Source organism: Scatophagus argus, chromosome 10 (assembly GCF_020382885.2).
Source record: "Scatophagus argus isolate fScaArg1 chromosome 10, fScaArg1.pri, whole genome shotgun sequence".
Lineage (NCBI taxonomy): Eukaryota > Metazoa > Chordata > Actinopteri > Scatophagidae > Scatophagus > Scatophagus argus.
Window position 1 is genome coordinate 8,326,700 of NC_058502.1, and position 12,077 is coordinate 8,338,776.

At 41.6% G+C, this 12,077-nt stretch overlaps 1 protein-coding gene across 1 annotated transcript in view; it reads right to left on the reverse strand.

Annotated features, from left to right (window-relative positions):
• The window catches only part of ikzf5 (IKAROS family zinc finger 5), a 143,318-nt gene that overhangs the window by 99,614 nt on the left and 31,627 nt on the right, over nt 1-12,077 (reverse strand). The gene's annotated exons all lie outside the window — the stretch shown is intronic.

The following is a 12,077-nucleotide window of genomic DNA, read 5'->3' on the forward strand; positions in this document are numbered from 1 at the left end:
CTTTGTTTACCTCTGCTAGCAGCTGGCAACAAACTCAGACTCATACATCATCCAGTTCAAAGCCATCACTCTCTGACAACAATGTTTACCATAATGCCAGTCTTAATGCCTCATAGCCATGTTGTTGTGGAGGGGTAATTAAGTTGCCAAAGTTTAATTGTTCAATCATCAGCAGTTAACAAAGAGGCATCAGTGCCCCACGCCCCCCCTATACTTTCAACGTACTATATTTATAATGGCTAACAATTATAGCAAGAGCCCTTTAGCTGGGATAGCACTAGTAAAAGCTGCCGGCGCTAATGAAAAGCTATAATCACTCCACCCACAGCAGTTATTAGTAGCAAATTATGGGTCAGTTGAAGGGCTAGCAGTTATATGCATTAGGATAAATAACACTGCTGCTTGTGGCGAGTGCAGCAAATGAATGAGTAGCATATGTACTTCTACTTCTACCCATAACATGTATAATGAATTTTATTCTTGGCTCTTTAAAATAGTGTCACATTTAATGATATTTTTTTTTTAATGTTCTGACACTAAAATTAATGTTTTAGAATGAAAAAAAATGTATGTAAGTTTAGAGGCAGAGAGAGATAAAGGCGGTGAGGTAGATGTATAGATAGATATATCTGTCACTTTCCAAATCTTGATGGCCTGACTTCCAGATCAACACATTTTTGTTTGCGAGCGCAACTATCCTTTGCAAACTCTCTAACTGAAGCATTACTATGCAGAGTGGACTATAACCCTGTTTCTACCCATTATTCCCTCTCTCCAGCTATCCCTTTCTCTGCTTGTCTTTTTTTCAGTCCTTCTCTCTGCCCTGCTCCCTCTTCCTCTGTGGTTGCTCGGCCGGGCCCGGTGGAATGCTACGGCTCTTTGATCAGGTCTTCATTATCGGTGACTCCGTGACGCTCGGCTGTCTGAGGCGAAGGGAGCTAGCTGAAGGAGAAGCGTGGCCTCCATGTACAAGAGGCCTCTCAACACAAGACTGAACAGTCGCCAGGCATCCCGCCTCCATTAATGAGAAGCATCCCCATCCATGGCAGTCCCCAGGCAGCCTCCACCAGGTGGAATGCTTGGGCCCTGTCACTCACAGCATTGCTGAGGGCTATTAGCAATTCATTAAGTGACTGACTGACCGCCTAGCTGTATCAATTAGGGGATAGTTGATATGTCTGTTATTGTCAGACTCTGCTTGAGATTGTACTGCTTTTCATTCAGTCTGTTTTTGGCTTTGTGGTGAGGCAGAGTTGTTACATTTGTACTTTGTGTGTGGGTGGTTTTGGCATGGCAAAGGTGGGCAATAATTCCAAGATGATTAAGAGTTGACTAATGAAAGGAGAAATATTGATTAGCATACTAGAACAAATTAAGCTCTTTGCAATATAGAGACAATATATATGTATATATATATATATATATATATGAGAACAAAACAATGAAATTGTGCTTGTATTTGCTTTGGTCCCTGAAGTGCTCCTCTCAGAAACAGGGAAAGAGAAAACTGTTGCCACCTGGAGGTAAATTGAAGTATTGTCAAAATCTCTGTTGATAAATGTCTTCGGCATCATGGTTACCCATGGCTTCTATTGATGCAGATGACCTATGTTTGCACTTGCCTTTGCAACTGCCTTTGTCTTATTAAAATAATATCCTTTCACTGCAGCAAACTGTTTCAACTGCCATGTTAGGTAAACAGGTAAACTGGGCCTTCCAACTGACACCTTCAAACAGTAAAGCCGTTATTTGGTGTATTCATGAATGAACAGGAACAAGACATAAACAGCAGGTATGCCAAATAAAAAAGAAATTACTGAGCAATGCCTTATATATATAATTTGTTTAACAGCCAACATCCTTGTGGCCTTGCCTGGCTAATGTATAAAATATTCCCAAAGAGTCTACTGTTGTTTAGAGCCAGCTAGGCAAATCTCAGGCAAATTCCCCTTGTTGTTCACAAGCATGATTCCTCATTTCACTCTATGTATTTAGATAAGAGCATACTTCTTTGCATGCATATCTGATTATTTCGCATCCAGATTCAAACTGTGATGACTTCCATCACTGTACACAAGCACAGAGGCACTCGGGAGAAAAAAAAAAAAAAAAAAAAAAGCTGTATCAAAGTAGCTGTTCACATATTTATTTAGTCTCCTTAGCCTTATTTGCATTAAAATCAGCAGAGTATCATTTAGGGGCTGGGTGGCCTGAATTGACAGCCTCTCTTTCATTCACCTACAGAGCATGTCACTATCTGCTTGATTTGCTACTCTCAGTGTTACGCCCAAAGTACCAGTGACTTTGCATGTTTTGAACTCAGACAGTTAAGACCTTGTGTTACATTTGTTAAAATCACTATGTAAAAATACACAAAATAATGGATTTAAAACTAGAACATGGTTGTAAGTAATGGGCAGCACATGCTGCGTATTATAGGCTAGGGTCTTTTTCTATGGACTTCACATGTTAACTAGTAAATGGACTTTCATTTATATAGAGCTAATCTAATCTTACTGACTCCTGTGATTTATAACATCAGATTCATACACTAATGGCAGAGGTTGCCATGAAAGGTGCTGACCTTCTCAGCAATACAGAGCATCCCATCCAAAGCATCTCACAATATTAGTATGCTCAGTGTTTCACACATTGTGATCACTTTGGAGTTCAGTATCTTGCACAAGGACACGTTGACATGCAGCTGGCCACGCTACCTCCTGAGCTACAGCTGTGTCATGTCTCCCCCGTATTTGAGTTGGTTGTTTGTCTCTATAGCTCAACTCTGTGATGAACTGGCAACCTGTCAAGAGTGCACCTACCCCCTCCAAAGAACAAGCGCTTATAGATAATGGATGAATATTGTAAGTCACATTGAATGTTTTGTTTTGTATATTCTTTATGAAATGCTTTTCCTGCACTGTGGCAGTTGTCACTCATGTTGTGACATTTGGGCAAAATGTATATGTATATGTATATGTATATGTATATATATAGATTCATAATGTAGATTTTAAGTCCATAATGCACTCTTGTAACTGTGAAAGTCACATTTTTCACATTTACTTGCCTTTGCAGTCATTTTTTTGGTTTCTAATGTATGCAAGGAGATCAGTGAAAATCATGCATAGTTGTTATGCAATCCTTGGCATGACAACAAAGTATGCAGACAAGGCATGTCAAACCCTTTTGGGCTCAGCGTGCAGTATAAAAACACAATCAAAAACTGTCGGATGTCGGCTGCATTCTGATCAGAACGATACATGAAAAAGCAACAGAAGACATGCTAATGATAATAATGCCAATTATCACATTTTGCTCAGGGGTCAGAGGCAATAGCATTAAACCAAGTCACCATTACCTGATAAATGGCTGATCACAACTCTTTTCTCTCCTGTGAAATTGTTTGGCAGCCATTAGCGATGCAGTGTAATGCCAGTGATTGACGTTGCTGTCCACTTAGCAGTGACAAGGGCTGTGTGTGTGTATGGGGAATGGGTCAGCAGGCTGGTGGGGGGGCAGTGCAGGGGATTGATCGGGGTCTGTGTTGTTGCCAAACGGGGGGTGAGGGTGTATTGGCGCGTAGACAATGAGCCCCGGCCAGCGCTGAAAGGCCCATTCTGTGGATCCCTGTTAGCTGTCTATTATCTGCAGTCTCCAGGGGGCTGCTAAATAGAGGGCATGTGTTAGGCAGACATTTATCATGTAATTACAGCACTAGGATCCGTTTCTGATGGTGTGTGATGATTACTAATAATTACTGTGCATTTCACGCCTCCAAAGGGCCCAGATGGGGTCCCAGGGCGTCAATACAAAGAAAGGGCGGGGGGCAGGAAAAAAAAAAAACGGGGGATGAGGGAGGAAAACGTGAAGAAATGGAAAGACAGATGAAGAGAAAGTGAGGAGAGATAGTGTCTTGCCTTAACCATTTAAAGGTGCTCATTATCTAAATGAATTGAACCATATGTGTCCGATTCCTAATTAACTAGAGGAAAGGAAAGGAAAGAAACAAACTGAACACAGCTATACACTGCAATCTCAATATGACAAAAGCACAATTTCTAGTAATTTTGAGTTCACTGGTTATATTTATTTCACAAAGTAATGGTGCAGCAAACTGTAGAAATATACAAGAAATCCAAAAGAGAAAGCTCAGCAACAATAATGGAGGGAAAAGCATTGTCTGAAATGTGATTTCCTGTAGGCATCCACCTACAACCATGATGCTTTGTTTCAGAAGTAGTATACACATTTACACTGCACAAAAATAATAGCAAGGTTTCCTGTGGTGTGATTTAAGGTATCACGACTGATCTACAATTGTACTCAAAAGATTTCATATCTGTAGCAGGGACTAAACGAATGGGCCCTGACTGGGGTTTAAATAAAGAAGAGAAACACCCTCTTATCAAAGCAGCCATCTTGCCTCTGTCAGAGTAAGGGAATGGGTCTGTGTGGTATTGGAACCAGTGTGGGTGAAATACAATGGCTCACAGTTGTATTTCTGCCCTCTACAGGAATCTGGATAAATCATAGAGGTCAAGCTGCCACTGATATGATGTAGTAAGGAAGCACAGCGGTGGGTTATGCTGTAGAGTGTGTGCCGGGTGTATGCACAAAGGTTGAACTGCCGTGCATCACCTGCAACCATGAAATGGAAAGGACAGATCAACAGCAGTACAACGTCTCCCAGAATCCTGCAGCCAAGTTTTCGTTCACCTCCAACCATCCTTTAGTTTACTGTAGCCCCATGTGCCACCCATAAATACTCACATTAACCTGCACAACAAAATGAGGGGGTCCTCATTTGCTCTTTCAGGGTGCTACAAAGACTACAAGGTTTCCACCTGGTCAAGGTGAGCTCAAATGAAAGCCACTGACTAAAAAGGCTTTACCTGCAGCACAAAAGCCACCCAAATCAATATGTTTGGGGAAGAAGGGGGGCCGGTTGGGGAAGATGAGGACCGTCCTGTTTAATAGAAACAAATTGCTCTCCACTTCCCGGTGACACAGATAGCAGACCATTTGTGCCTGCTGGCCTTTGTTGGGAACAACAGAAAGGAAATGTACTCATCCTGGCCAGGGATAAAGTTCGGGGCTTTTTGTTACACGCCAGTTACCTTAGCCTCCGTGCCCACCCCCTTGAACAAGCACAACGGTTAAGTAGTTCAGGTGCCTGCTACATTCTGTTAGATTAAAGGTCCCTGCTTCTGGTTCGAGTTGAATTGCCTCAGCTGGAGTTGAAGGGAGGGGGTGGGGGGGTGGGTGCCGTGAAGTTGTAGGACCATGGTGCATGAATAGACATCTTGTGCATGCTCACAGAGGCGAAACGCTTTGGGCCAGCCGGCCGGCCTCTCTCTACACCAGCTAACTGAAAGAAAGTCTGTAGCATGGGTTGGTGAGTAGGGGTGTGTGTGTGTGTGTGTGTGTGTGTGTGGGGGGGGGGAGGTAGCCCAACCTCTACTCACCCTCACTCTATATCTTCACCCACATTTTCCCCAGGTTAGCGGAAAGCTGCACATTTGTTTGAAACAAGGACTAAGGCAGGTGGCCAGGATCTCAAAGGCCTTTTTGAAAGCTAGAAACACACATACTGTTGCCCCTATGGAACATGGACCGAAAGAAAGTGGACACAATGCACACAGGACATAAGGGAGGGGTCTATGAAACTGTGCGCCAAGATGCACCTGTGTTACCCATTCACTTAAAGAACATCAGTGGATGCAGGGTTCGACGAAGGCTGGGTTGAACAAAGAACAAAAGGTGATTGACATCTGACACATAGCAGGTTTAACCTACACACAGATTATTGATCGGCAGTTGTGTGTGTTTGTTTCCTTTTAAATTCCACAGCTGTTCACTGGAGGTAAATGATTTACTTTGAAGAACAGAATCAAATCTATTGTTGAGTTTTGTGTACTATAAAGGTGTTTCACCTGTCTATCACACCAGCATCTGTTACTTTATCTCTCCATCCAGGTCACCCAGATGAGCCTGAGATTGATGAAGCGGTGATGCGTAGCACAGTCTGAGCATGTCTGACTTCCACAAACTCATTCCCAAGGTACAGGGTCAAGTACGAGAATCAAAGGTGAAGTCTGCCCCACAGGATTAGATTCCAGTCTGTGGAGAATTTGTGAGTGTGCATGCTCAGGAGTGGTCTTCTAATGATCTCAAAAGTGGCTTTTAGGCGAATACTGCGAAACCCCAAACTCTCATCATCTACCTTTTATTCAATTACAGTGATTTTAATTAATACAGTGATTTAATCCAATAAATCATATAGACATTTATGGTTGAATATATTGTGGGCCTCGACCATTTGGCTTCGCTCCACCTCGTCAGTCATACAGACACTCTACATCTGTTACCATCCTCCAAATACAGTAACAATCAAATGCACCAGTACATCCCTTTGGATAAATATATCACGTGACAGGATAGCAAGAAGGTCAGGGTGCCGTATCACTTAGAACAAACCACATGCCTCTGTCTGTGTGACATGAAGTAAATGTTCAGTAATCCACATCTTAATCTTGTGCCGCGCTCAGCGCAGCTTAAAGAAACTGATACTCCTGTGACTACTTTAGCGGCTGATTGTGTTACCTTTACAATTCGGCTTCCCCTCCTTCCTGTTTTGTACCCTTGGAATGCCCGCTAAAAGTATCCCCACTGTGGCTTTCCACCTGCACAAGAGATGATATGGCTGTGGTCTGGGGCCAGAATTAATATGCAGAACCCATGGGGGATCTACACATTATTGACCTCTAACAAAGGTTAGGAGATAACATTAATGAATTTTTAAAACATATTTGTCAACATAGCTAATTAAATAATATTTTCAAATCAATGGTCACTGATCTGAAGTAATAATCAATAATCAATATTGTTATATTACTGTAGCAATATCCTACGGCTAGTAACAAAACCAATGCAGAGTTCCCCTAAAGTTTAGTAACTTTCAAATCATCGTTATCAGGCCCTTGTTGAATTCAGATGCAGCAGTGAGCCATTTTCAGCAAAAATGCTTTGTGGTGAACATTTAAAAGCAAAAAACAGACATTTTCTTCAGGAATGGAGAGAAGCACAGAATTAAAAGGAGACTAAATGATGAACTTGTCTTTGCCAGGTTGCCAAACATGACTCCAAATAAATGCTAATGTCATCACGTGCGATTGCTTAGATTTATTCATCTATCCGATGTTTAGTCAAAGCATGGAGTGTGTGCTGAGCAGTGTGAAGAAAAATGCACAGGTAAGCTGAGGGAGAGAATACACCAGTCACCAGAGTTACAGGTATGTTCATGAATAAGGCACAGTGTTAGTTAGTGTTAAAGAAAGGCATGTTGGCAGGACATCAGAAAGACTCTTCGCAGGTTCCATTTTATAACACAGTTAAATGGCATCAGCATTTAATTCTGCTGTGCAGAAAAGCAGGAGATGTGTAAGTATGGAATCTTGTTAAAAAGAAAGACGTGTAATTTTTTTTTGTAAGGAGGAAATACAAGCTGAAGACACTTGGAGAAAACTAGTGTTAAATAATGTCCTATTATTTTCACATGGTTACAGCTTATGACAATCATAATATACAACAAAACAAAATATCTGATCTAATGTAATGTAATAACAAATGTCCTGGTATGCTGTGATGTCTAGTACTTGTTTTGTGTTACCTCCTATACAACAACAAGTATTCAGATGCAAAGACTGTGGTTGTGGTTGTCAGCAGACAGTAACATATTTCTTTTCTTCTTCTAAATTCAGTTTCATTCTGTGCAGGGGGTGAGGCAATTTATCTGTCATGGCTTCCAAAAGAGGCAGCTCACTTTGCCCCCCTCTGTCCCATTATACTGACAGCAGCCTTATTAGCCACAAGGGAAACCGGCCGCCACATGAATTTGGCCACTGTTCACCTCTGGGGCCAGGGCAAGCCTCTTTTTACAATAGTGCCAATGATGATGAGATTTTCTTTTCAGTTATTAATTTGATAAATATATTAATTATGACCTGGGGATGACAGTCCAATCAGATTGTCAGGCGCCCAGTCGTGGGCCCCCACCAGCCACTTTGGTGATAAGTTCTCTCAGGTTTCCAGAGCTGTCATCCAGTGGGCTTGGACTTCTTATCAGCACTGGGCCCATTCTAGAGATAATTTCCTGTGTATTGTAATTAAATGGTGACTCACTGATGGGGCTTTTAAAGCAGGAACCTCTTAACTTTTTTTTTTTTTTTTTTTTTGTGGGGATGAGTGAGGATGAGGCCACCCTTGATGGAGTCAACATGATGAAAGTTTTACACATGTGACTAAAGAAAGAGTCCTTTCTGCTCCTTTGTGATTTGTTTAGGTTTACGTTGATGCCTCTATTTCACCAAATCAGTCTCATGTGAGTGCCTCATTTCTGGTTGTTCTCCTAATAAAGAAGAAGATATCTGTTGCCAGTTGGATATGACTGGGTGTTAATTGGTGGTAATGTAATAGTAACATTTGCTCATATTCAGTGGAAGTTTCACACTGCACTGTCACCAGGAATGCCAGACGAGCTCAATAACGTTAAAGCACTTGACAGTTCTGACACTATCAGAATATTGTGTAAGTTGCTGTGTAAAACTCAAAGAAACACTTGTCTATTGTACCAAATACAAACACTCTGGTCTTTATTTTAAAGGCCAGAGTGTTTCGAAAAGGACACAGCAATCCTGGTCATGATGTACTACTTTGCCAGCTACAGTAGCTTCATTTTATGTTTCTATATCGTCACAAATCTTCTCCTGAAGTATATAGGATATGGAATTTTTTTTTTGTTTGGATTATGTTCATTTGTACACAATATTATTCTCAATCTTTAAGTATTTTTCTCTAAATGGAAATACACACGGAGCGACACATCTTTTGAAAAAGCAGTCTGCCCGGGAACTTTGCTGGCAGAGCACAGCCTTTTCAAAAATTGTCGAGTTTTGTTTGTTTTTGTAGCTCCTTTTTAAACAAATTATCGACAAACTATGGACAGTCCATGCAGAACCAGAAATCTAGGATCTGCCAAGTTAGACCAGTCAAGGGACTGGAGAGCAAGTGGAGCAAGTGCCTCTTCAAGACTGGTGCACTGGGCATCGGAAAGAATACAAAATATCAACACAGAGGGCTCAGTAAACAGGTGGGCCCTAGCCTCAGTAATGTGACATGCTAGGACCTGGGGGTTCAGGGTCAACATGAACACGCCATCACCACCACCCCAGCTACTCATGGATAGTGCAGGGACACACCAAGAAGCCCCAGTGGCAATATGACAACAAGGGGATCAGGTTTGACAGGACTACCTGGATTAATCTCAGATATTGTAACCACAATGGCAACAGGCTGGGAGGTGATCACTAAAGGATGAGGCAAGGACTGGATAACTCCAAAGCACCCTCAGACTATAGGATAAGGAAGTGGAAGAGAGAAGATGAAGAAAACATCACCACAGCAATACACAATTACAGATATTTGTTATGTATATCAAATTCAAAATATATATATTATTATCAACTCATGCTCAACTAAACTAAATATTTAAAAAAAAATGAGGGAGGCCCCATCAACAGTTTTGTTCAAAACATCAGTGAACTATAAAACATCCCTGATACACATGCAGGGAGCAGGTATGAGATCCAGTGTAGTACTAGTGGGAAATGAGATGTGAGACAGAGCTTTCCATGTAAAGTCGCCCACTGCTGGAACCATCAAATCTTCCCCCGTGCCACCGCGCCTTGTCTGACAGCCGTCTGGACTTTAAAAAGGGGTGATAACTTAATTTCTACTCATGTCAACACTGCTGCAGGGGCCAAGAGGAAACTGTGGGTCCATTGTGTGTCTGTCATATCATCCTGCATTTTGTGGCCCCAAGAATGAAAAATATTTAAGTGGCTTTGATGTCCTGGATCTTGTTGAACTGCTCTGATGGTCTGAAAGCATTTGAGTCCTGCTTTCCTTGATACTCACCCCCCCCTTGTGTCTTTATACTTCTATCCCTTTGTATGTAAATGATCAAAATTTTGTTTGGGTGTACACGCACTCCTTGCTTGTTTTGTGTGCAGGTTTAAGTGTGTGTAGGGCAACTTGCACACAGCCAGCAATAGTGCCACGTACCCCAGCTAAAACAAACACAAGTGTGGGGATTATACTGGAACAACCCCCGAGCTTGAAAGCGTTGACAGCAGCTTCTATCTGCCAATCTCCCTGTGGATATTGTTGCAGTACTGGCAGACAGACAGCCAGGGCTTGTGGGCTGACAGATCCCCTCTGTCAGCAGGTTATCATTTCCAATTAAACCCTTTCATCTAAACGTACAGTCAACTCCTTGGCAAGCCAAAAAAATGACCCGAATAAGACGTTATTAGTCTATTTCAACAGGACCCCATTTTTTCAACCTCTGCCCCGTAACTGGAGGGGTTGGGCAATCTTTTAAAGCATTACGGTTCTAGATTCTTCAGCTATCTTGATCCAAATAGCTCAGAACTTCAGCCGTCTGCGGTGGTCACGTTCTGTTTAGAGATAAACTTTCAAAATTGCGTTGGATTGACACACTGGCATGTCCTCTCTAACATGTGTACAGCACAAGGGCCTTTTTGTATAGTTTTGTTCTGTCAAGACCCACTGTGGACAGGACTGTTCCTAGCCAGTATGCAGGAGACATGAAGGAATGCACGCAGAGCTCAGTAACTGTCTGTTGAAAAAGGCCTCACAACGTCTCATTTCCTTTAATAAGATGGCCTCTAAGGCATCCGGATGGACCAACTAAATACAGATTAACCCTCAGCATCATCTGCAGCCACTCAATCAACATGACCAACTCACTCGTGCATGTGTGTGTTTGTGTAGGCGTACTTCCACACACACCTCACAAGAGACTACACAGTCTTCAGCAATGACAAATTACTGACACTCTAAAGGAATTTTCTATTTGTTTCAGTAAAAGAAATCATATGGCATTGATTATGTCTGCAGGACAAATTAGTTCAAGAACTCAACAGTCAACAAGGTGATCTAGAGAACAGATTATAATAATCAACTGAGACCACATTTGAAGAGTTAAATCTCAAGTTAAACTTACATTATATAGACAAAAGTATTGGGCCACCTGACCTTTACACCTACAGTGACTTTAAGGACATTGCAATCCAAATACATAGACAGCTTTGCAGCTATAACAGCTTCCACTCTTCTGTGAAGGCTTTCCACAAGATTTTGAAGTGTTTCTTTGGGAATTTTTGCCCATTCATGCAGTAGAGCATTAGTGAGGTCAGACACTGATGTTGGACCTAAAGGCCTGGCTCACAATCTCTGTTCAAATTCATCCCAAAGGTGTTTGGTGGGGTTGAGGTCTCATCCAACCATGTCTTTATGGACCTCGATTGGTGCTCTGGGGCACAGTCATGCTGGAATTATAGGGAATTAATTATAGAAAAGGGCCTTCCCCCAAACTTGCCACAAAAGTTGGAAGCATAACACTATTCAAAACATCTTGGTATGCTGAAGCATTAAGATTTCACTTCTAGTGAAGGGGTGAGTGCAACCCCTGAAAAACAGCCCCATGAAGAGGGGTGTCTGGATACTTATGTTTATACAGTGTATATTTAACTGACAGTGATGGCTTGATAGGGAAGTAGAACATCAACCACTTCTCTGAGACACAACATTAAAGGATAACACTTATTACAACATCTGCATACAGCAACCACAACCAAGATTAGGGAATGATTATGGTGAACGTTCACCCACCACAATCTCTATACTCTTACTTTCTGCTTTGAGAGACACTAATTCCTGCATTAGCGCTGAAAACTGGGATTTCACATAATTCCTGAGTTGCAATTTGGACCAATATGGACAGAAGTAATAGGACAATAAAATGACTGCATACTTAAAACGCCCCACACAGTACCATTTCCCTTCATATCTCTTTTGGTCAAACATCTAGATTTCTAGTACTATTTTAATCATATAACTAGTACTACTTTCTTCTTTCTAGTACTATTTTAATCATATAACCATATAATAGTTATATCATACAATATAACCAGAATTCATTGCTTTTGACC